The sequence below is a fragment of the Mesoplodon mirus genome, assembly GCF_964341445.2.
Source record: "Mesoplodon mirus genome assembly, chromosome: 19".
Lineage (NCBI taxonomy): Eukaryota > Metazoa > Chordata > Mammalia > Artiodactyla > Ziphiidae > Mesoplodon > Mesoplodon mirus.
This window is the reverse complement of record NC_138995.1, coordinates 25,317,615-25,342,524: the sequence shown is the minus strand read 5'-3', so window position 1 is coordinate 25,342,524 and position 24,910 is coordinate 25,317,615. Positions and strand designations below refer to the sequence as shown.

The following is a 24,910-nucleotide window of genomic DNA, read 5'->3' as shown; positions in this document are numbered from 1 at the left end:
GGGTGGGAGGGAGACGCAAAAGGGAGGGGATATGGAAACATATGTATATGTATAACTGATTAAATTTGTTATAAAGCAAAAAAATAAAATAAAATAAATTAAAAAAAAAAATAAAAATAAAAATAAAAATAAAAAAGCCAGGATAATATTTACTTCAAAAAAAAAAAAAAAAAAAGATATTAATGTGTGTGTGTATATATATATATATATATATATATATATAAAGATTTTTGGGGGGAGGTGCAGTTAAAACAAGATCAGATTCAAAAGTTAATACAATGTATTATACATCGAATTAGGGAACTCAATTTTAATCTTGAGGGATTTTTAAATATTTTAACAGAAGAAGTTGTATTAGATCCATCTTAAGTGATGTCCTTTGGGACATTACTAGAACGATAACCCTTGAGAAGATAGTGATGATTGAAACTAGATTAGTGCTGGTGAAAATGAAGAGAATTTGATAAGATTAAATAACATTTGTGATATAGACTCAACAGTTTTTCATAATTGAATGGATACAGGAAGAAAAGAAATGAATTGAGAAACTGGAGGAAGTTTTCTTGGTTAAACAGACTGGGGCTCCAGTAATTTGATTAAGTAAACATAGAGACTGTAACATGGGGAGCAATAAGTATTGGGTTTAATTTTACATGTGGAGTAAATAAAGCATACAGCAGGGGAGTTGGAGAAGGTGATTTGCATAAAGTTCTGAAGCTAAAGGAAGGAAAATATGGAGAGACAATTCAGATTAATTGCTATATACATAGAAAATAGAGTCATGGACATGGATATAATCAATGACTGAGAGACGAGAGAAAATGATCGAGAGACATCTTTGGAGAATATAACCATTCGTGAATAGACCATGCATATGTATTATGGCAGATCCATGTCTGCAGGGTCATGGAAGAACAGAGGAAGGAAAGTAAAAGCTAGTCCATTAAGAAAAATCTTCACAGAGAAGGTCTTGGAGGCCTAAGAAAATAAAGGAATTTTACTCACAGACTTTTCAGACAAAGACATATAATTATGTGTGCCAATATCATGTAATAACCTAGGAGTAGTTTACTGTAGCTGATACACAGGGTTATAGGTTTAGAGTCAGACATGAAGAGAGAAAAGTTAGCCTGACTTATAAAACTCCTGCACAATCTGGCTGCTGCCCTAAAATATGTCATTCCTTTGCATGTGAGCAGTGAGCTTGTAATGAGTTTTAAAGTAAGACTAAAATGGTATTTGTGTTTTGAAAAGAACTCAGAGTAGCAACTTCAAAGATAGATGTACTGAGAAGGGAGTCAGGGAGTCAAATTAGGAGAGAGAATAATAATTAAAGCAAGAAAGGGTAAGGCTCTGAGCCCCAATAGCACCAATTGAGAGGGAAGGAGAAGAGAGTACAGCTGAGAGATATTGGAATGAGTGGCAGTAGGAATGAAAACATGACTTGATGTGGTAGATAAGGGGAAGGAAGAATTGAGGATAATTACAGCTTGGATCAATGTTTGGATAGACATTCTATTTATGAATGTCACGAAAACTGAAATAAATTTAGGTTTGGATTGAGCAGATATTGAGTTTTGAATTAGCATTTTCCACCAACTGGTATGAACTTGGGTAATTCATAGGAATTGTGCAATAGGAAATTTAGGTATTCTGACTTAGAGCATGCATGGCATCAGTCAACAACTGCTATACCTTTACCAATAAGACATTTGTGCTGTAACTTTTCATATTAGTGTAATTCTTATGAAAGGATTTAAAATAAACTGAAATTCATATAGATTGCTTTGGCTCCCACAGAGCTTTTTATGATGTGGGGCAGCTGTAAAAACAATTTAAAATTATGAATTATCACTAAAATCTCCACTTCAGGCTAGTATCACACTGAATCTCTCATTCAGAATGACCATGAAGCAGTTTGAAGGCATCAGAAAGCAAATCAAGACACAGGAGAAAAGGAGAGTATATTGAGGCAAACCCAATATTTGCCATTATTTTCATATATTCTTTTTCTCAGGACATCTCCTGCTTCTCAGGTTGAGGCATAGACATAGAAAGTTGTAGTCCAGAGCTTGTAGAAGCATTCCAGGGCTGAGAATACACACACACACACACACACACACACACGCGTACACACCAGGAATCAGGGGATTCCAAGGCTTGAGGAAAAGAGAGCCCTGGGGGGGAAAAAAGAACTGTAAAAAAGTCAACCTGTTATTTTGTTTAGTTTGATCACAAGGCACTTGCCAACCTATAAACTTCAAGGAATAGGAGGTGAAAAATTTTATTAAAAACTCATACTTGGAAGTTAAAAAGCCCAGCAGAGCTTTAGCAATCTTGCCATGCTGAGGAAGAAAAACAACTGAACTCCAGGGCCTGCCCTAGTAAGCACATATGGCTTTCAGGCTTTTAATTTAAAGCCTAGAACAACTCTATTCTAAGAGTAGGTCAAACAGGAAGTGGAAGAGCCTAAAACTCAGCCTTGAATCAATTCATATATTAACTGGATAAGGCAATCAAGCTTCATTCCAGTAGTCTTCCAGACAAAAGCTAAATGATCTCTGAAGGAAGACAGTGCCATTTTTACTGTCTGTGCTTTTCCAGGTACATTAAGACATTTGATCAGAAATCACCAGGCAGAGACTAATGCTTCCTCTTAGGATATAGACAGTTGCAGGAGACAGTGCTGCTACCTTAGTGATGAGAATATGAGGGATAACCTACAAAATCATGTTTATAAATCCCAGTAGTGACCTGAGAATGTGAAGAAATCTAATGAACTAAAATTGAGAGTGCTGAGCCCATTCTGGAAGAAAACAAACTCATGGCTCTTATCACTGTTGGTGGAGCAGTGGGGAAAGAAAAAAAATCACTACAGAGGTGGCGGGGGGAAAGCAGCTTAACTTTTAATGAATTTTCAAAGTTCAAGGGTGAGCTGAAATGGCAATTTAGAATCCCTGGGAGCCACAGACAGAAAAGAAAATCTGAACTCACTTAACAATTCCTTTTCACCAAGTGCTTTGAAGAAAAAAATGGGAGTAGGAAAGGGACTCAGTATCAGGCCCAGAGTGCCTGGCGGGTTTCTTGCAGACTGCTCAGCCCTCATACTTTTACCCTAACATCTGTGCTTTAGCAGGTGTTTTTTTAAGTTCTCATTCCAGGAACCCCCTGCCTCTTTAATAGGTAAGGCTGTGTGTTCCTCTCACTTCTCTTGCTCTATCATTGCTGATCAACAGACACTTTGGTGATGGCAATGGCTGGGACAAATCATTCAGACACTCAGAACCACCTGAAGGAGGCTTGAGACTCCACCCTCAAATCATTGGAAAATTTTAGTGAACTGACTCTAAATAGTACAAAATGAAGACCAAAGAAAACTGTTAAAAATGAAAACAAAATTTTTTAAAGATGGAGAATCAGTGATAAAATGAAGTCATTGATCCAAAATTAAAAGGGAACAATAATGAATCTGACAAATAGAAAATAAATAGAAAGAGAGTAGATTTAAACCCAACTATCTTAATAAGTACTTTCAGTGAAATGGTTTTAAAATCTCATTTTAAAAGCAGAGATTTTCAGATTTGATTTAAAAGAGGAAAAGCAAGACCTAAGTAAATGCTGCCTAGATTAAAAAAAATATCCACTTTAAATATAAAGACACAAGCAGATTAAAAGTGAAAGAACGGTAAAAGAGATACCATGCTAGCATTAATTAAAGGAAAGCTAAAGTGGTTATATTAACATTGGAGAAAATATTGGAGAACATTGGAGAAAATATATTTCAGAATAAAGAATTTTACCAGGAATAAATAGGGTTATTTTATTATCTGTCTATTTGTATGTATTTATCTTTCTAGTCATCTGTTTACCTACCTAGCAATCAACCTATAAATGTTTCTATTAATTAACTCACTTAATTCAGTTAGGAGAAGCTAGGCAATCCAATAAAAAAGGCAAAAGTCTTCATCAGGCACCTTACTCAAAAGGATATCTAACATTACCAGTCAGTAAGGAAATGTGAATTAAAGCCATACTCAGATGCATTATACACCTACCCAGAATGGCTAAAATTGAAATAAAGATTATACCCAACAGAAGTATAATCAAATATATGTATAATACATATTCATATGAGATCATTCATAGTAACTTGAACTATAAACATCCCATAGCAAAGAAGTGATCAAACCACTGCCTATACTCTATATGTCACAGCATTGATGAATATCACAAACATAACATTCAGGAAAAATATTCAAATGTATACATAATGTATGACTCCATTGGTAAATTTTCTAAGAACAGGCAAAATTGATCTGTGTCGAGTGGTCATAGGTGCAGTTTCCTTTAGGGGCTTGATGACTGGGATGGAGCACAAAGAAAGCTTTTGGGTTGCTAGTAATGTCCAAATTTGATCTATATTGTGATTAAATAAGTACATTCACTTTTCAAAGATTAATTGACTTGATTTAATTATGAGTTGTGCACATTTTCTGAATATACGTTTTATTCTACCAAAATGTATATTGTTTTGGTTTTTTTGCGGTACACGGGCCTCTCACTGTTGTGGACTCTCCCGTTGCGGAGCACAGGCTCAGGATGCACAGGCTCAGCGGCCATGGCTCACAGGCCTAGCCGCTCTGCGGCATGTGGGATCTTCCCGGACCGGGGCACGAACCCGTGTCCCCTGCATCGGCAGGCGGACTCTCAACCACTGTGCCACCAGGGAAGCCCCAAAATGTATATTGTTTAAAAAGTGATCTAAACCATATTCAGAATCAGATTTTATAAGAAAAATGTCCTTGAACATTTTCATATAAAAAACTGTGAAGGGTATATAAATTTAAGACAGAAAGACATATTTGCCATTTTGTTCCTGAAAAGATAAAATCTTTAAAGTGTAGTTTCTATGGTTTTAAAACACAATGGTTATTTTCTTTATAAAAAGCTTTAGCACTGTGATATAGAAATTGTATATGAAAAAATGATTAAAAGAATCTAGTGTCATAGGGAGAAAGTTACATGTCATTGTGAAATATAAATACCATAATATACATTTAATCACAAAAACCGCTTCAGTCTACCTTCCCTCCATTAAACGTCTTAATTTCAAACTGCATAAAAAAGTCCAACTGAGAGAATTATTTTGCATTTGTATGCTTGGTGTTCTTTTTTCTCCTCTTTTTAGTAACTAATGCATAGTTTGGGTCAAAACCATTTCTATCTTTTAAATTTGCACAAATTATTTTGGATATCAGTAGAGTTAAAAATGCATGCCTCTCTTAAAAAGAGAGAGAGAGAGAGAAATAATGTTGCTGAATGTTTCATGATCAGCCTTTCCAGTTCTGCTTGCATGTAAATACAAATGACACCCTATCTCTGATTACGGACCATGAGTCTTACACACTTGAACAGCCTTCGCTTCTTCCTGCTAATTTCTGCCCTGTGTGAAATCCCATAAATGTCACATCTGCCACAGTCTGTTTCTCAGTCTAACATATGCTTTCACTGGAGCTAAATGTTCATCATTATCAAATGAGAAAATGTACGTGGAAGTGCTTTGGAAACTATAAACCACTAAAGAAATAGATATAACCTTCTGTTGTCACTAAGGGGTCCTTGGTTTCTGACTTAGCAAATTAAGGCCACAGGGAATTTCTGGAGGAAGGGGAATTTTGTTTATTGGGAGATAAAAGCTTGCTTCAGGGCTTCCCTGGTGGCGCAGTGGTTGAGAGTCCGCCTGCCAATGCAGGGGACGCGGCGGGTTCGTGCCCCGGTCTGGGAGGATCCCACATGCCTCGGAGCGGCTGTGCCCGTGAGCCATGGCCACTGAGCCTGCGCATCTGGAGCCTGTGCTCCGCAACGGGAGAGGCCACAACAGTGAGAGGCCCGCGTACCACAAAAAAAAAAAAAAAAAAAAAAAGCTTGCTTCATAAGTAATTATCAGAGACGAGGTGGGACTGAGCCATTTCAGAGGCTGAAGGGTGCCAGGGTGGGTCAGTTTGTACCATTCACGTTCTCCCTGGAGACTGAGGAAGTCTGGAATATAGACAAGAAAAACTCAAGGAATAAGATGGCTTTCTCTTCTAGTTACAGGCAAGAGGTTTTGAGTATAGATACTCACAGACTTGTTCAGTGGGGTCTTTGCTTAAAGACAAAGCTAAGATATGTGTGACAAAATCATTAGAAAATAGCTCAGACTTTACAGAACCCTGAACCTAGGAGACTATGAGGCTTCATTTTTCGTGGTAAGATCCTTCTGTTTAATCTGCTTTTCCTGAATGTAAACCTTTCCCTTTCCTCCCACCAACACCCTCCCCATCCCAACACATAGTAGTATTTAACAGGAAGGAAGATGACCCGGCAATTAAGGTGTTTAGATATCATTAGGTGCTCAAATAGTTTCTTCCTATTATTGCATACTTCCTATCTCGGTAGACGAAATATCTGAAAACAATCATTGCAGGGAAGAACTTTAAGTAAAATCAGATATAAGCAACTAAAATCTTGAGAAGCACTGAAGCTTCATGAATAATTCTTGAATAACGTGGTGTGAATGCTGCCTTGCTCAGCTCAGAGTCTTTCAAGATGTTAGTTTCATGTTTTATTTAAGCTCAACATAAATGTTAACGTGGTCCTCATCAGATTCCTTTTATCTAATTCTGAAGGCTGATGTGTTGATGTTGTAATATGGGAAGAGGGCCTTGGGGATAGACCTTAAATACCCATCCAGGTATCCTGTGAGGAGTCACAAGTGAATTTATTTTGCAGGAACTGAGTTGTAAATTTGTTTGTCTCAGTGTACTGCCTTGGCAGGCACATCTGCTGATCAGTGTTAATTAGTCTTCTATTGTCCAATTTGTAACCTAGATATGTTTCATGGAGATACAACTGGTGAAACATTATTGTGTGTAATTTTTTTTTTCTGGAAAGATTCTGCTGAGCAAGCGACCAATAAACTGTATATAATGTAAACATAAATCAAAGAGAATGTCATTAAAAACTTACCATGGCAGAGTCTCCATTGAGAAAGAAAACTGTTGGCCTATCTTCATTATGAATGGCTACGATTATGATTATTTCATGATTCTACCAGTCAGTAGTCCTCATGAGATATTTAATTCCCTGAGTTACTTACAAATTAAGTTTTGGACCTCAAGTCATTTGTAAATCAATTAGTTGTTTGTTTCTTAGCTTAAAATCTTCTTTGAGCTACAGTGTTCTATTTGGTAATTAGGGCCCCTGGCTATTCTGAATGGTGTGTTGCCATTAGATTTGAACATTAGGGAGGGAAACAAAGAAGACATTGTCATGATGCCTGTGATTGGATCATTCTTACTAAAACATTATTTCATTAGTGTCATGAGTTACTTAATGGAAATCTGATAAGGAACATGCAACTTTTTATGTGGCACTTGAGAAAACATGAAATTAACATCTGGTTACATTTATCAATGCAGGTTCTATAAAGTCTGAGCTATCAATTCATACTAATTGTCTTAAGGACAATTTTTCCAAGATTTCTACTTTTGGAGTCTACTGACTACTCTATATGTGTCAAGAAAGTGGCTCAAAGGGGCTTTGAGCAGCTCTTCCCAGAATACAGTTCAGTAGGTTACACATACAGGATGATTACAAAGTAAGTGGACATCCCCTGAAGTTAAATTATTTATTTTGGATGGGTAAAGGGATGTTCCTATAGGCCAGATGCCAACTTTATTAACAATATATTGTACTGCAGAGCATCTAGCCAGAATAGGTTGCTTAGTAATCTTGTTCAAAAGAAATCTTTGGTCTAGTAGTGGTTGTCTTCCAAAGGTTATTTAGTTGGAACTAACATATGCATTTCATCTATGGCCAAATATTTGCCTCCCTGTACCAGGACTTACAATGTGGTTTTCATTTGATTGAATTTTACAAGACTGCAAAGGATTTGGAATTCGATATGTCAAAACAGACCATCTGCCTATGTGTTTGAAGCCAAGGAGACAGTGAATCTTTTGGTTTATGTTCATTTATTATTACATGAGCATTAACCAATCTCTTCTTATGTCTCTTCATTGTCTGAAAATGGAAACCACACTCTTATAGAAGGTAGATGAATTCATCAATCTAATGGGCTGCATCCAAGCGCAAGGCAAGGCAATGTCTCTTTATTATCATTAACAATAATAGGGGCTTCCCTGGTGGCGCAGTGGTTGAGAGTCTGCCTGCCGATGCAGGGGACACGGGTTTGTGCCCCAGTCTGGGAAGATCCCACATGCCGCGGAGCGGCTAGGCCTGTGAACCATGGCCGCTGAGCCTGCGTGTCCAGAGCCTGTGCTCCGCAATGGGAGAGGCCACAACAGTGAGAGGTCCACGTACTGCAAAAAAAACAAAAACAAAAACAATAATAAATAACAGTAATAGTTGCTAATATATATTGAGGACTAACTTTGGACTAGACAGTTGGATAGACACTTTGTGTGCACACAACACATTTAATCATCACAACTGTATGAGTTTGGGACTCATAATTCAAATATTTCAAATGAGACAACTCAGGCAGAGAGAAATGAAGTAATTTGTCCAAGGTGACATAAATAAAAATGATAGATCTTGGATTTAAAATTAGGGACTTTTTAAAATTGAGGTACAATATTGTATAAGTTTCAGGTGTACAACATAGTGATTCACAATTTTTAAAAGTTATATTCCATTTATAGTTGTTATAAAATATTAGCTATATTCCCTGTGTTGTACAGCATATCTTTGTAGCTTACTTATTTTATATGTAGTAGTTTATACCTCTTAAGTCCCTACTTGCCCCTCTCTTCTTCTCTCTCCCCACTGGTAACTGCTAGTTTGTTCTCTGTGAATCTGTTTCTTTTTTGTTAAATTCACTAGTTTATTTTTTAGATTCCACATATAAGTGATATTATACAGTATTTGTCTTTCTCTGTGTGACTTATTTTACTTAGCCTAATACCCCCCAAGTCCATCCATGTTGTTGCAAATGACAAAATTTCATTATTTTTTTATGGCTGAGTAGTATTCCATTGTGTGTGTGTGTGTGTGTATGTGTGTGTATACACACCACATGTTATTTATCCTTTCATCTGTTGATGGACATTTAGGTTGCTTCCATATCTTGGCAATTGTAAATAATGCTGCTATGAACATTGGGATGCATGTATCTTTTCAAATCAGTGTTTTCCTTTTTTAAATTTTGGATAGATACCCAGGAGTGGAATTGCTGGGTCATATGGTAGTTCTAGTTTTAGTTTTTGGAGAAACTTCCATACTGTTTTCCACAGTGGCTGCACGAATTTACATTCCTACCAACACTGTATGAGGGTTCCCTTTTCTTCAACATCCTCGCCAACATTTGTTATTTGTGGTCTTTTTGATGATAGCCGTTCTGACAGGTGTTAAGTGATATCTCATTGTGTTTATAATTTGCATTTCTCTGATGATTAACTATGTTGAGCATCTTTTCATGTGAAATTAGAGATGTTTAACACCAGTGTGGTAGTCAAGCATGTAAACTGATATCATATTATGTCACTTTGCTACACAGCCCACATAGAATATTAGAATTCAGTCTGAAAATAGTTGAGATATTTGAAACCATTCATCATCAGTAGTGGGGTCAATAAGAATTTCAAAATATTGTATTTGAAGTTTTCTTTGAATATACACTTGATTTGTGTCATTCAGGTCACAGAATAGAACAAAATGGAAGGGCTAATACTGGGAGGCAGGCAATCTCTTTCCTCATTCCTACTCTTACTAGTTATGTGAACTTAAGCAATTCCTGTGACTTCTTTGGACTGCAGTATCCTCATCTTTAAAAATGAAGAGAATAGATTAAATTATGTCGAATTCCTTTCCATCTCTGACCTTCTCTTTCTAGAAAACCATATCCTTTACATTCACCAAGGGACAAAGACATAAAAAAATAATAATAAATGTGCGTAAATACCCTTATAGATTTTGCTAACCTTGCACTCCATGAATAACTACGCTGTTGCATTGTCTGAAATATCATCATGTATTTTTCCCCTGAGCCCTGGTTGACACATGCTAATTAGAAGAAAAATGCCTTTCTAAGTGAAGGGGTCCTCTTCATCTTCCACTTCACCATATGACTCCTGGGTTCAAAGAAACAATTTATGGGCATTTTTAAATATGCTACTGTTTTAACCTATTGACTATGTCTTGGCCACTTTATTTTCTGTCTTCAGCTTCAATATTCATTAGTAACACTGTGACAAAAAGGAATATGAATGACATTAGGAAACTGAGCCTTACTCAAGCTAAGAAAATGATGCTAGTGCTTACACACTGCAATATAGTATAGATGTTTGATGCTTCCATACAAAATTCTTGTTTCAAATGATTGTGAAAAGAGGTAGAGACTTTTCAAGCAAACAACACATTTAAAGATAAATACATCTTTAAAAATAACAATAAAGGCAAAATTTACTTCCCCACCCCAAGTTAAAACTTCATTATGTGTCAAATATATTATTTGGGGCTGGTATGGAGCATGACATACTAAATGTTCTGACTGTTGTAGTGTATGCATAGATAATATATAGCTCATACAACTTTCATAAGCCCTCTCTGCTGATTCTTTTCTAATATCTCTCTAAAGACATTTGTGGTATCATTCTTCATTTATTTTGCATGCTGCTTTCACCCATTGTGGATAAACATGAATAAAAAATTCTGGAGGTATGAACAGTTATCTTTGCTGATGCTTGGTGAGGTTTTAATAAAATATACATGACATCAGCATCCAGACATGTATCTATGAATCAAATAGCAGTGAAAAAATCCAAAGATAATTATGATCTTTTATGATGATGGAGAAATTAGTACCTCTGTAATATGTGATGTAAAGTAGTGTGGACAGAGTGTCCTACTTGCCCTTGAAACATTTCACATGAATGCAAATAACTAACACATGGGATTCTAATTTTGAAGAACCTATTCAGCAATGTTAAGAGATGCAAAAAGTGGAAAGAAAAGGACTTGTATAATTTACTAGAGAAAATCCTCAAGTTAGTTAATAATTGGTGCCTAGACATCTCCCACCTGAAAACAGGATCAGGATCTCAAAAGAGAAAGCCTGGACCTCCAGGCTTAAAAAAGGGATTCCTTCATTTTCCCCCACTTTGCCAGTGTTCCTCAGCTCTGTATACTCTATATTAAAAAAAAAACCTCTTTATATACCATGAACTAAGTTATTTATGTATGCTCCTGAGATTCCTTGAATTTATAAAACTAAATCAAATGCATACCTATAATTTTTCACTTAAGAAGAACACAGTCCATTTCCAGCATCAGTCAGTTTCAGTTTGGACCAATGTGAAGACACTTGAATCATTAAAGCAAGGCCACAATTACAGCACTAAACAGACCAGGAATAACCAAAACTCCTTGTGTTGTGAAAAGAGTTCATTACATCATAAAATGCTCTGCTGTGTTAACTGTGGTTACTTTTGTGCAATCAGTGTTTCTTTTTTTTTCATATTTCTGAATTTGATACATTTTTAATGTAATTTTCTATTACAAATTTACAAAAACAATAGAGTTAATTGAAAACAAGCTAACAAAATTAGACAGCTCTATGCCAGTAAGTGTACCTTTCTCTGACTGCTCAACTTAAAAACTGTCAGTAAGTATAGGCCATGCTATTCATTTACATATATAACATGAAAATATTTACTATGTATTACATACCAGAAACTGTGGAAAGTGTTGCATTATGAGTAAACTCAATTCTGTATGGTATTTCTGGAAGACATTATTATTCCTATATTACTGGTGAAGAAACAAGAGATTCAGAGACTTTATGTAACTTGTAAGCAGCAGTTCCACTAGATCTATTAAAATTTGTATCAGATCATTTTTAACATTCTATTTTCTCTTGGAAGATTCCCAAAACCATTCTCTACAGATGTATTCTTCAGTCAATAGCTCTAAACCATAGCATGACCAGATACATTAAAGTTTGTTTTCACTTCAGGTGAAGCTTTCTAAAGCTTAGTTGGAATGTAATTTTTTTCTATTCCTTAAGCACTTTTACACTGAGATGTGTTAATTTTGGTTAATCATATGATTGTGGTAGATGACATATAATTGAACAATTCTGGTCATGTGGTTTTGGCTTACTGCCTAATGACAGAGGAGACTTTTTAAAAATCAATGGATCCCTTTTATTAGATAAATTCTGTCTCTTATAACTTTGATATTTCACTCCTAGCTCTATTATCAGGAGTCACATAAACGTCTCGTGTGGGAAAAATACTTTGCTTTATTTTAAGTATTTAAATGTTCTAACCATGACCCTCACCGTCTCAGATGCTCTCAGGATGTTTAACCTGGAGATGAAGAGAGAGGAGTTATTTTATTGATTCCTCATAAGTCACAGTTTCAACATCCTCACCCTCTGGTTTAGTTGTCAGAGTTGAGCATTAGTTAGGCTCTGAAGTTGAACTGACTGGTATGAACTAGTCCCTGCCAATACAGCTCTGTGACCTTGGAAAAACAACTCACCTCCATGCCTTTCCTTTTCTTCATTGTAAAAGAGAGATTAAACTATGCAACCTACTTTATAGAGTTTGTTAATATGGTGAAATTAATTCACCTAGTACATAGTAAGTGCTCAGCATGTTGTTAATATGTTAATTGTTTTTATTTTTAATAGCCCCTACACATTTTCTTGATTGTCAAAAACCAACATGTAGCATGCAACCTTTGAAAGTGTGGCAGCCCTTCTCATCTTACAATGTTCTCTTTGTTCTTTTTATTACCATCTTGATCAGGTAGTACCATGTATTCTGGGAAGAAAGGGCAAGAATTGAATTGGGTATCAACCCTCTGGACGCTCTATTCACAGCCCCCTGTACATCATAGAGTAAGCATTTTACACACTGTTGCAATTTCTTGTCTGTACTATTCCTATTTGATTCTGAGCCTCTTCAATGTTGGGATTGTATCTTTTTTCTCTATTCCCAGAACCAGGCACATAAAAACCTACCAAAAATATTAGATAAATATAACATCACTACCATTTATCAAGTCTGGTATAATTAGAAGAGGAAAGTAAAAGATGGTCACCTCCTTTGATTTTCACCCTATTCTTCTCTTAATGCAACTTAATGTTTTTATTTTAATTTTTAGTCAGATGACACTGGCGGCAACTGAAACACCTACTTCCTATGTCTTTCCATAGTCAGGACATAATCAAAGCTATAAAACAAAGATTTGCACAATATCAGAATCAGTCTTGTCATCTGGAATTTTAGTTGTTGGACAAAAATAATCCAAGATTTCTTTGTTGTTGATATCTGGAGATGACAAAAAAAATTGTTAAATTGTAGCAATTATCACTTCTATCCTGGGTGGTAGTCAGTTGTTCAGGAGAGACACTGTAGTTTATTATGTAGAAATGAGCCAAGGAACAAATAGGAGATTGGAGCAGACTGGGCAACTACAAGCCCCTTTCCATCTTTGAAATTTTAGCCTATGCTATGAAATCCTGAGCAATATAAATGGCTATAATTAAGCTTTTTTCTAAACATTTGAAAGGAATGATTATTAATGGAGATGTAGACCTTGATAAGCTGGATCAATGCCATCACAGTAAAACATACTATTATAACTCATTTTTTAAAATTAATAATTAATTTTATTTTTGGCTGCGCTGGGTCTTTGTTGCTGCATGCGGGCTTTCTCTAGTTGCAGCGAGCGGGGGCTACTCTGTGTTGCAGTGCATGGGCTTCTCATTGAGGTGGCTTCTCATTGCAGAGCACGGGCTTCAGGCACACGGGCTTCAGCAGTTGTGGCACGTAGGCCCAGCAGCTGTGGCTCTCGGGCTCTAGAGCGCAGGCTTAGTCAGTAGTTGTGGTTCACGGGCTTAGTTGCTCCGCAGCATGTGGGATCTTCCTGGACCAGGGCTCGAACCCATGTCCCCTGCATTGGCAGGTGGATTCTTAACCACTGCGCCACCAGGGAAGCCCATAACTCATATTTTTTAAAAATCCCTTGACTCGGTGTTCCTCCAGCTACCACCCCAATACTCTGTGATCCTTTATGGGCAAATGACTCAAAACCGCCTAAACCTACAGGTTTCTATTCTTCATCCCCATTGTGTACTCAGTACACTCCTAGTAGTAGTTTGGCCTCCACTATGTCATCGACTGACTCTCCAAAGATTTACATCTAGATATGTCCGGTGGTAATTATCAGCTTCGTCTCACTTGAACAAAGTAGCATTTGACACAATTACCTCTTCTTTATGAATCACTTTCTTCTTCGGCTTCTGAGGATCCTCAGTCTCCTGATGTTCCTCCCACTTCTCCTGATACTGCTTCTCAAGTTCTTTTGTTGGCTCCTTCTAGCTTACTTCTAATGTTTAAGTGGTGAAATAAATCAGGGATCAATCTCTGTCACTCTTCTCTAAATAAATTTTCAGTTAAAACCGTTCTCATCCAGACACATTACTGTAAATAAGAACCATATGTTGACAATATTCAAATACATAGCTCTACCTTTAACTTCTCCCATCCCCTGCAGACTAACTCTCCAGTTAACTATTGTGCATCTCCACTTGAATATCTCATTGACATCTCAAACTTAATGAGTGGCAAACAACTCCTGATCCCCCAAAACTGATCACGCCCCCCACTGTTTTCATCTTTATTGTTGACACTGATATTCACACAGATGTATAGACCAAACCTTCTATCATTCTAGTTTTCCATTTTTTCCCACTCCTCATACCCAAGGCATCAGCAGTTTTATTGCTTTTACTTTCAAAGCATATATTGGTATATATATTTTTTATTTCTTTAAATTGAAGCATAGTTAATTTACAATGTTGTGTTAGTTTCTGGTGTACAGCAAAGTGATTCAGTTATAATGTGTGTATATATATATATATATTTTTTCTTTTTCATTATAGTTTATTACAAGATATTGAATATAGTTCCCTGTGCTATACTATAGGACCTTGTTGTTTATTTTATATAGTAGTTTGTATCTGCTAATTACAAACTCCTAATTTATTACCCCCACTTGCTCCTTTGATAACCATAAGTTTGGTTTCTATGTCTGTGGGTCTGTCTCTGTTTTGCAAATAAGTTTATTTGTATTATATTTTAGATTCCACATATAAGTGACATCATACAGTATTTGTCTTTGTCTGACTGCACTTAGTATGATAATCTCTAGGTTCATTCATGTTGCTGCAAATGGCATTATTTCATTCTTTTATATGGCTGAGTGATATTCCATTCTGTGTCTGTGTAGGTAGATAGATGCATATATATGTATGTGTGTGTATATATATATATGTATACACACACACACACACACACATATATATATATACACACACACACACATCACATCTTCTTTATCCATTTTTCTGTTGATGGACATTTAGGTTGTTTCCATGTCTTGGCTCTTGTAAATAGTGCTGCCATGAACATGAACATTGGTGGGCATGTATCATTTTGAATTAGAGATTTTGTTTTTTCCAGATATAAGTCCAGGAGTGGGATTCCTGGATCATAGGGTTGTTCTATTTTTATTTTTTATTTTTAAAAAAATTTTATTGGAGTATAGTTGATTTACAATGTTGTGTTAGTTTCTGGTATAGAGCAAAGTGAATCAGTTATACCTATACATATATCCACTCTTTTGTAGATTCTTTTCTCATATAGGTCATTACAGAGTATTGAGAAGTGTCCCCTGTGCTATACAGTCCTTATTAGTTATTTATTTTATATATAGTAGTGTATATATGTCAATCCCAATCTTCCAGTTTATCCCTTAGTGCCCCCCACCGGCCCCACTTCCCCGCCCTGGTAACCGTAAGTTTGTTTTCTGTGTCTGTGACTCTATTTCTGGTTGTTGTTTTTTTTTAAATATTTGTTCTGGTTCGACTGCATCCTGGTGAACACCTGCTTTTCTTATTTATTTATTATTTGTGCTCAGTCTTAGTTTTGACAGGTGGGCTCCTTAGTTGTGTCTCGTGGGCTCCTTAGTTGCGGCACACGGGCTCCTTAGTTATGGCATGCAAACTTTTAGTGTGGCATGTATGTGGGATCTACCTCCCTGACCAGGGATCAAACCTGGGCCCCCTGCATTGGGAGCACAGAGTCTTAACCACTGCACCACCAGGGAAGTCTATTTCTGTTTTGTAAATAAGTTCATTTGTACCATTTTTTTTAAGATTCCACATATAAGAGATATCATATGATATTTGTCTTTGTCTGACTTACTTCACTCAGTATGACAATCTCTAGGTCCATCCATGTTGCTGCAAATGCATTATTTTTGTTCTTTTTTATTGCTGAGTAATATTCCATTGTATACATGTACCACATCTTCTTTATCCATTCATCTGTCAATGGACACTTAGGTTGCTTCCATGTCCTGGCTGTTGTAAATAGTGCTGCAATGAACATTGGGGTGTATGTATCATTTCAACTTATGGTTTTCTTTGGATATATGCCCAAGAGTGGGATTGCAGGAACATATGGTGGCTCGATTTTTAGTTTCTTAAGGAACCTCCGTACTGTTCTCCATAGTGGTTGTACCAATTTACATTCCCACCAGCAGTGTAGAAGGGTTCCCTTTTCTCCACACCCTCTCCAGCATTTATTATTTGTAGACTTGTCGATGATGGCCATTCTGACCAATATGAAGTGATATCTCATTGCAGTTTTGATTTGCATTTCTCTAATAATTAGCAATGTTGAGCATCTTTTCATGTGCCTCGTGGCCATCTGTGTATCTTCTTTGGAGAAATATCTATTTAGGTCTTTGGCCCAATTTTTGATTGGGTTGTTTGTTTTTTTGTTATTGAGTTATATGAGCTGTTTTTATATTTTGGAAATTAATGCCTTGTCAGTTGCATCATTTGCAGATATTTTCTCCCATTCTGTAGGTTGTTTTTTCATTTTGTTTATGGTTTCCTTTGCTGTGCAAAAGCTTATAAGTTTGATTAGGTTCCATCTGTTTATTTGTGCTTTTATTTCTATTGCCTTGGGAGACTGACCTAAGAAAACATTACTACAATTTATGTCAGAGAATGTTTTGCCTGTGTTCTCTTCTAGGAGTTTTGTGGTATCATGTCTTGTATTTAAGTTTTTAAGCCATTTCGAGTTTATTTTTGTGTGTGGCATGCGGGTGTGTTCTAACTTCATTAATTTACATGCAGCTGTCCAGTTTCGCCAACACCAATTCCTGAAGAGACTGTCTTTTCTCATTGTGTATTCTTACCTCCTTTGTCTAAGATTGATTGACTGTAGGCATGTGGGTTTATTTCTTGGCTCTCTATTCTGTTCCATTGATCCATATGTCTGTTTTTGTGCCAAAACCATGCTGTTTTGATTACTGTAGCTTTGTAGTATTGTCTGAAGTCTGAGAGGGTTATGCCTCCAGCTTTATTCTTTTTCCTCAGGATTGCTTTGGCAACTCTAGGTCTTTTATGGTTCCATACACGTTTTAGGATTATTTGTTCTAGTTCTGTAAACAAATGTCATGGGTAATTTGATAGGGATTGCATTAAATTTGTAGATTGCTTTGGGCAGTATGGCCATTTTAACAATATTAATTCTTCTAATCTAAGAGCATGGGATATCTTTCCATTTCTTTAAATCCTCTTCAATTTCCTTTATCAGTGTTTTATAGTTCTCAGCATATAAGTCTTTCACCTTCTTAGTCAGGTTTATTCCTAAGCATTTTATTACATTTTGATGCAAATTTAAAAGGGATTTTTTTGTTGTTTACTTTTTCTTTCTGATATTTCACTGTTACTGTAAAGAAATGCAACAGATTTGTGTATGTTAATCTTGTATCCTGCTATCTTGCTGAATTCATTTATCAGTTCTAGTAGTTTTTGCATGGAGTGTTTAGGGTTTTCTATATATAATCATGTCATCTGCACATAATGACAATTTTACCTCTTCCCTTCCAATTTGGATACCTTATATTTTTCTTGTCTGATTGCTGTGGCTAGGACTTCCAATACTATGTTTAATAGAAATGGTTGTCTTGTTCCAGATTTTAGCAGGAAGGCCTTCAGCTTTTCAGCGCTGAGTGTTATGTTGGCTGTGGGTTTGTCATAAATGGCTTTTATTATGTTGAGATATGTTCCTGCTGTACCCACTGTGGTAACTGATTTTATCATGAATGGATGTTGAATTTTATCAAATGCTTTTTTTTGCACCTATTGAGATGATCATGTGGTTTCAAAACATATCTTAAATTGGATCCCTGTACAACATACATATTAGTATCAACAAGTTCCCTGTCCCTGTCTTCTAGACCATCATGATTTCTCCTAACTTCTCTCCTACCTTCCACTCTTTCCCTGGCTATTTTTACTTTGTTCCTACACAACAGAGTGATCTTCTTTTAACCATAAATAAGATCAAGAAATGTAGCTGCTGAAGCCACTCCAAAGAATTTCCATAACACTCCTCACACATAACTCCTCACCATCTCTATAGGGACTTATGTGACCTGTGTCCTGCTTATTTCTGAATTTATCACTTATCACAGTCCTTATTCACACTTCTCCAGTACTCTTGCTACTCACTGAATAAGGCAAGCTTATTGGTCCTCTTGCCTAGCATAACTTTCCTTGGGTATTTAGTTACATGGTTCCTTTTTCATTTGTAAAACTCAGCTGCCAGCCCTCAGTGAGGCCATATCTGGACAAACCTGCATAGAGTCCACCTTGCCAGTACACTCTAGTTCTACCCCCTGCTTCATTTTCCCTCATAGCCCTTTGACAATAAACAGTCCTGCTAAATAAATATCAGATAATTTCTGATTTATATCTCACCAACTAGACTGTAAGCACCATAAAAAAGAATGCTTTTTGTGTATGTTTTTATCACTGTTGTATAATCAGTCCATAAAAAAGTAGGAGTTTAATAATATTTGTGTAAATTGATTCATGTTGGACTGAACACTTGTTAAAGTAAAAGCTGATAATTATCATATTAATTTCAGACAGAGATGCTGATAACCCTCTGCACCTATTTTAAAGTTTTTTAAAATGCCATAATAGTTCTATTATTCTAAATGTATAGTCCTTTTTTGCTTTTCAACATGTTCAAGCAATTTTGGCAGATCAGGGACATGCTCTATTCCACTTCACATACTGGAAAATGCCTACTACCAATACCTTCTCTCTGTGGGGTGGCTTTATAAACCATCCTCTCATCCTGACAGAAAGAGAGCAACTTCCAGGCTGAATTATCTGAATAATGGGAATGAGTGGTTCCAATGTCTTTTGGAAAAGAATTATCAAATATTTTATAAAGCTTTCTACTAAACACAGAAAAAGGAGGGTTTTGTAATTGGCCCTCTGGTATGTAAGACATTCAATTGTGCAGAATATACATGTCTTTTTACATAGTCCAATTGAAGCAGCATCATTTACATTTATACATGCCAACATACTTAGTAATATCTATTTAAACTATTACATCCAGAACTGGTCATTCCTAATAAGTGAGAAATCTACTACTATAAATATTTCTATGAATTTGAAAAATAGACTCATAAATATAGATATAATATACCCACAAGTTAAAAAATTCTTAGAGTTCCAACCATTTTATTGTATTAACTTAATAGCAAAATATTCTCTAGATTTAAAGCTCAAATTCTAACTGCCATCCAATTATAAATATTGCTATTATTTAAGCCAGAGAAACATTTGATATTAGATATTAACTTGGTATAAAATAAGGTACTTTAAGTGATGAAAATGTCCATCTTTGAAAGGGAAATGTGCAGATTAATGGAATTATGTGAGAGGCAGTTTAGTCTCCTCAGAAGGATATTAAAAGGAAAATACATATTATTAACTGATTTAGGAACAGATAAAATGGAACTTCTTAAATGGTAGTTGCTGTTTTAAAATACTTAAAGGACTCCAAGCATATAAAGTAAGAGCAGATGATTCTTTGTGTGGACATCTCTCCCTGCTATACTGTTAGTGGCAAAAAGTCCCATTCACTGTTTCCAGTGATAGTCATTGTGGACCTTTTCAGAGACTACCTGACCCAGATGGTTCCCCAGTCCATTGCCTTGCAAGCTGGTATATGCCTATTACTGCCAAGTAGGTGGTGGTGTGTTGGGTGGGATAAGCAGCTGCACAGTAACTATGGATGCAATTTCCTAGGGCATAAATTTTATGAGCAGGTTTTAGAGAAAACTAATGTTTTTTTTTATATTTAAACTAAAGTGGCTGTATTATGAGTAGAATATAAAATTTACATGAATTTTTCAAATAAATCCAGAGACTTAAAAGAAATTCCCCTCTTCTAGTGGGTTGAGAGACTCCGGAGGTTCTCCCTCACTCCTCTTTGCTATTAGAATAATTCAGTGGGAAAGTTTGTGAAACATGGCATCACTCTTTGATATTCTACATGAAATAAAAATGAATTTTTGTCAAGATGGCAGCTATACATATTCTATAGAAACTTGCTTATTTTTCTTTTTCAGGGCCAGCTCCAGCCCAAATTTTGGTTGGGAGAACTTGGTATTCAGGGAACTCATTCCCTGTTCTTTCTCTGCCTCTTCTTCCCTCTCCTGTTTCTCTCTCATCTCTCCCTATTTCTCATTCTTCGTTCCTCTCTTTCCCTTTTCTTTTCCCATTCTCTCACTCTTTTTTCTTCTTTCCTTCCTTCAAATATTATCAGTAACTTAATTCTCAGGCACTGTGTTAGCACTGTGGTTATAAAGATGGAAAATGAGCTTTCCATCATCATTGAATTCTGCCCTAAGCTCTAGGATAGAATGATCTGTATTTTTTCAAGATTATGTCACTAGTGCCTTATACAATGTCTAGCATATATAAGGTGCTTAATATTTATGAATAAACAAATCAAGGCATGCATGTTGAATATAATGATCAATAAGGACATTATTAGAATACATGGATTTTATTTGATCCTGTCTTATGAAACCTGGACTCATTGATAAGTGAGGAAAGAAGAAGAACTGAGGTTGGGACTCAAGAGCACGCTGCTGCTTCCCAAAAAATATGCACAGCACTGAATCTTCATTTTGGTTTTGAATGAAGTCTGACAAGACCAAAAGGAAAGAACATCCCATATGGGGGAAAAAGCACATTCAAAGACAATAAGGGAGGAAATGGCATGGTGTATTCAACAAATGATTACACTTTATTTCAACGTGTTTTTTTGTACAAAGGAGATGCGTGTACGAGAGTCAATTATCAGTTGGTTGGTAGAAATTATGGAAAATATCTTGGCAAACAGAACAAAATGACCTTGTAGAACATCTCAAATACTTTTGCCTCCTCTGCTAGCATCTCTTACTCTTGATGCTGATTCTATTCCTCATGTTTTCCAGGGTTGTAAATAACAGTTACCCTATTCATACCCTTAAGTGTCTAATAATGGCCTAATAGGATTATGACTCAAATTCCACAGGGACCATACAGGTTACATTAATATGTGGGGCTGCTGGGAATAATTTTTAAAGAGGGTAACTGATGGTTTTAGTGCTCATGCACCTGCTGAAAAGGACTCTATGCCTGTCAATTGTTTCCATGCAGGTATATGGGTAGAAGGTTGGAGGTTATCAGATACTTTTATTTTCCAAAGATACAGGATACCCATGCCTGAATATAAAGTTTACAATGTTTAAATGTTGGTCAACTGTATTTTTTTTATTGTTACTGTACCGAATTGCCACAAATGTGGTGTTTTAAAGCATATTAGCTTATAGTTCCCCCATCTCAGGTTCTTAAGCTAAATCACATCTGCAAAGAGCTTTTGCAATGAAAAGTAACAGTCACAGGTTTCTGAGATTAGGATTACAACATCTTGAGAGGTGGGGTGGGGAATTAGTCTACCACACATATTTATGAGTTTGCATACGTTTTTATCATTGTATAAATCAATACCAATGGCCAGGGGAAACAAACAAGCAACAACAAAATTACTCCATATATCCAGTGTTTCTAAAGCCAACTTTCATTCACGTCTAATGTAGTAATCATCTCAAATTTTTTTTTCTTCAGAAAGTCCAACTTATTGATTAAAGTTGAAGAATCCTTAAATGCAGAAATGTCTGTTATCCTCAACAGGTTGATAGGGGGATTTTATTGCTTCAACAGGTTGATAGGGGGATTTTATTGCTTTACTCCTCCAGCCACAAAATTTATGTATTCATTTGTTCAGTGAATATTAATTAAGTACCTATGCTTTTGCTGCTTTGTATTACAGTAATTAATGAATTTTACAAAAATCTATGGATATGACTTTCTATTTGGAGTTAACAGTTAATCATTACTGCCCTCTTTTGGTTTCCCCACCAGGTTTCAAATTTTCTTCCCTGAAAGAACTCACTGCTCCCTGATATTTTTCCCTTCTCTTCCTTATGCTGTTTCACCCTAAGTAGTGGATCCTTGACAAGTTTCGCTTAGACATCATGGTGAGTATTCTAAAGAGAAAATAGTGTGCTGATGAGGAAAATGTTCTCCATTCAACTCTCCAAAGATTTGTCTGAGGAGACATTTTGCTGACTTGTCAAATTTAAAATATGCACTAAATCTCTATTATTTTTTCTAATTTTATTAGTTTAAAAGTATTCCAAAATAGATACTCAGTATTGTCTGTCTTCCTCAGTTTACTGTAAGGTTCTTGCATATTGGTGTCACATCTTATTGACCTCTTTATCCCTAGGATATGATATCATGCTTGGCATATATAAGTTCTCAGTAAATGTAGCTGATATAAACTTATGCAGATTCAAAGATGGAGAAGGAGGTAGGGATTACTCTGACACTTTTTTCCAACTCAACACAGTAAGTCATTTTGTTTTCCATTTTCATGGAAATTTTCTGTTACTTTCATGGGGGAACAGGGGACACAGAAATATTTTATTTGAAGATAAGAGTGATGTCTGGTTCTTGAAGAAATCCTAAACTCAAATGTAACTGCCTTTAAAAAATTTTTATTTTATATTGGACTATAGTAGATTTACAATGTTGCGTTAGTATCAGGTGTACAGCAAAGTGATTCAATTATACATATATATATATATATATATATATATATATATATATATAGTTTTTAAAACTCTTTTCCCACTTTGGTTATTAGAGAATATTGAGCAGAGTTCCCTGTGCTATACAGTAGGTCCTTGTTGGTTATCTATTTTAAATATAGTAGTGTGTATATGTCAATTCCGAACTCCCAATTTATTCCCCCCCCCACCTTTCCCCTTTGGTAACCATGAGATTGTTTTTTAAGTCTGTGAGTCTGTTTCCTAAATAAGTTCATGTGTATCATTTTTTGTAGATTCTACATATAAGCGATATCATATGATATTTGTCTTTCTGTCTGGCTTACTTCACTTAGTATGATGATCTCTAGTTGCATCCATGTTGCGGCAAATGGCATTATTTCATTCTTTTTTATGGCTGAGTAATATTCCATTGTATACATGTACCACGACTTCTTTATCCATTCATCTGTTAGATGGATATTTAGGTTGCTTCCATGTCCTGGCTATTGTAAACAGTGTTGCAATGAACACTGGGGTGCGTGTATCCTTTTGAACCATGTTTTTCTCCAGAAACATGCCCAGGAGTGGGACTGCTGAATCATATGGTAGCTCTATTTTCAGTTTTTTAAGGAAACTCCATACTGTTCTCCATAGTGACTGTACCAATTTACATTTCCAGCAACAGTGTAGGAGAGTCCCTTTTCTCCACACCCTCTAGAGCACTTACTGTTTGTAGACTTTTTGATGATGGCCATTCTGACTGGTATGAGGTGATATCTCATTGTAGTTTTGATTTGCATTTCTTTAATAATTAGCGATGTTGAACACCTTTTCTTGTGCCTATTGGCCATCTGTATGTCGTCTTCAGAGAAATGCCTATTCAGGTCTTCTGCCCTTTTTTTTTTCTTTTAATGAGCTACATGAGCTCATTGTAAATTTTGGAGATTAATTACTTTTTGGTCATATCATTTGCAAATATTTCTCCCATTCTATGTGCTGTCTCTTCATTTTGTTTATGGTTTCCTTTGCTGTGCAAAAGCTTTTGAGATTAATTAGGTCCCATTAGTTTATTTTTGTTTTTATTTCCATTACTCTAGGAAATGGATCAAAAAAGATATTGCTGCGATTTATGTCAAAGAGAGTGTTCTGCCTATGTTTTTTCTAGGAATTTCATAGTTACCAGACTTATGTTTAGATCTTTAACCATTTTGAGTTTATTTTTGTATATGGTGTGAGAAAATGTTCTAATTTCCTTCTTTTACACGTAGCTCTCCAGTTTTCCCAGCACCACTTATTGAAAAGACTGTCTTCTCTCTATCGTGTATTCTTGCATCCTTTATTGTAGACTAATTGACCGTAAATGTGTAGGTTTATCTCAGCGCTCTCTATTCTGTTCTAGTGCTCTGTGTGTCTGTTTTTCTGCCCATTTCATATTGTTGTGGGTTTTTTTGCATTATGCGGGCCTCTCACTCTTGTGGCCTCTCCCCCTGCGGAGCACAGGCTCCGGACGCACAGGCTCAGCAGCCATGGCTCACGGGCCCAGCCGCTCCGCGGCATGTGGGATTTTCCCGGACCGGGGCATGAACCCGTGTCCCCTGCATCGGCAGGCGGACTCTCAACCACTGCGCCACCAGGGAAGCCCTCATATTGTTTTGATAACTGTAGCATTGTAGAATAGTCTGAAGCAAGGGAGCATAATACCTCCAGCTCTGTTCCTCTTTCTCAAAATTGCCTTGGCTATTTGGGGTCTTCTATGTCTCATACAAATTGTAAAATTTTTTGTTCTAGTTCTGTGAAAAATGCCATTGGTAATTTGATAGGGATTTCATTGAACATGTAGATTGCCTTG

At 36.1% G+C, this 24,910-nt stretch overlaps 1 long non-coding RNA gene across 2 annotated transcripts in view; it reads left to right on the top strand.

Moving 5' to 3' along the window:
- The window catches only part of LOC309795675, a 796,478-nt gene that overhangs the window by 754,476 nt on the left and 17,092 nt on the right, over positions 1-24,910 (top strand). For both annotated transcript variants that reach the window (XR_014292311.1, XR_014292312.1), the window contains one exon: positions 22,370-22,485. This is a non-coding gene — a long non-coding RNA (uncharacterized lncRNA). The remainder of the gene's footprint in view (positions 1-22,369; positions 22,486-24,910) is intronic.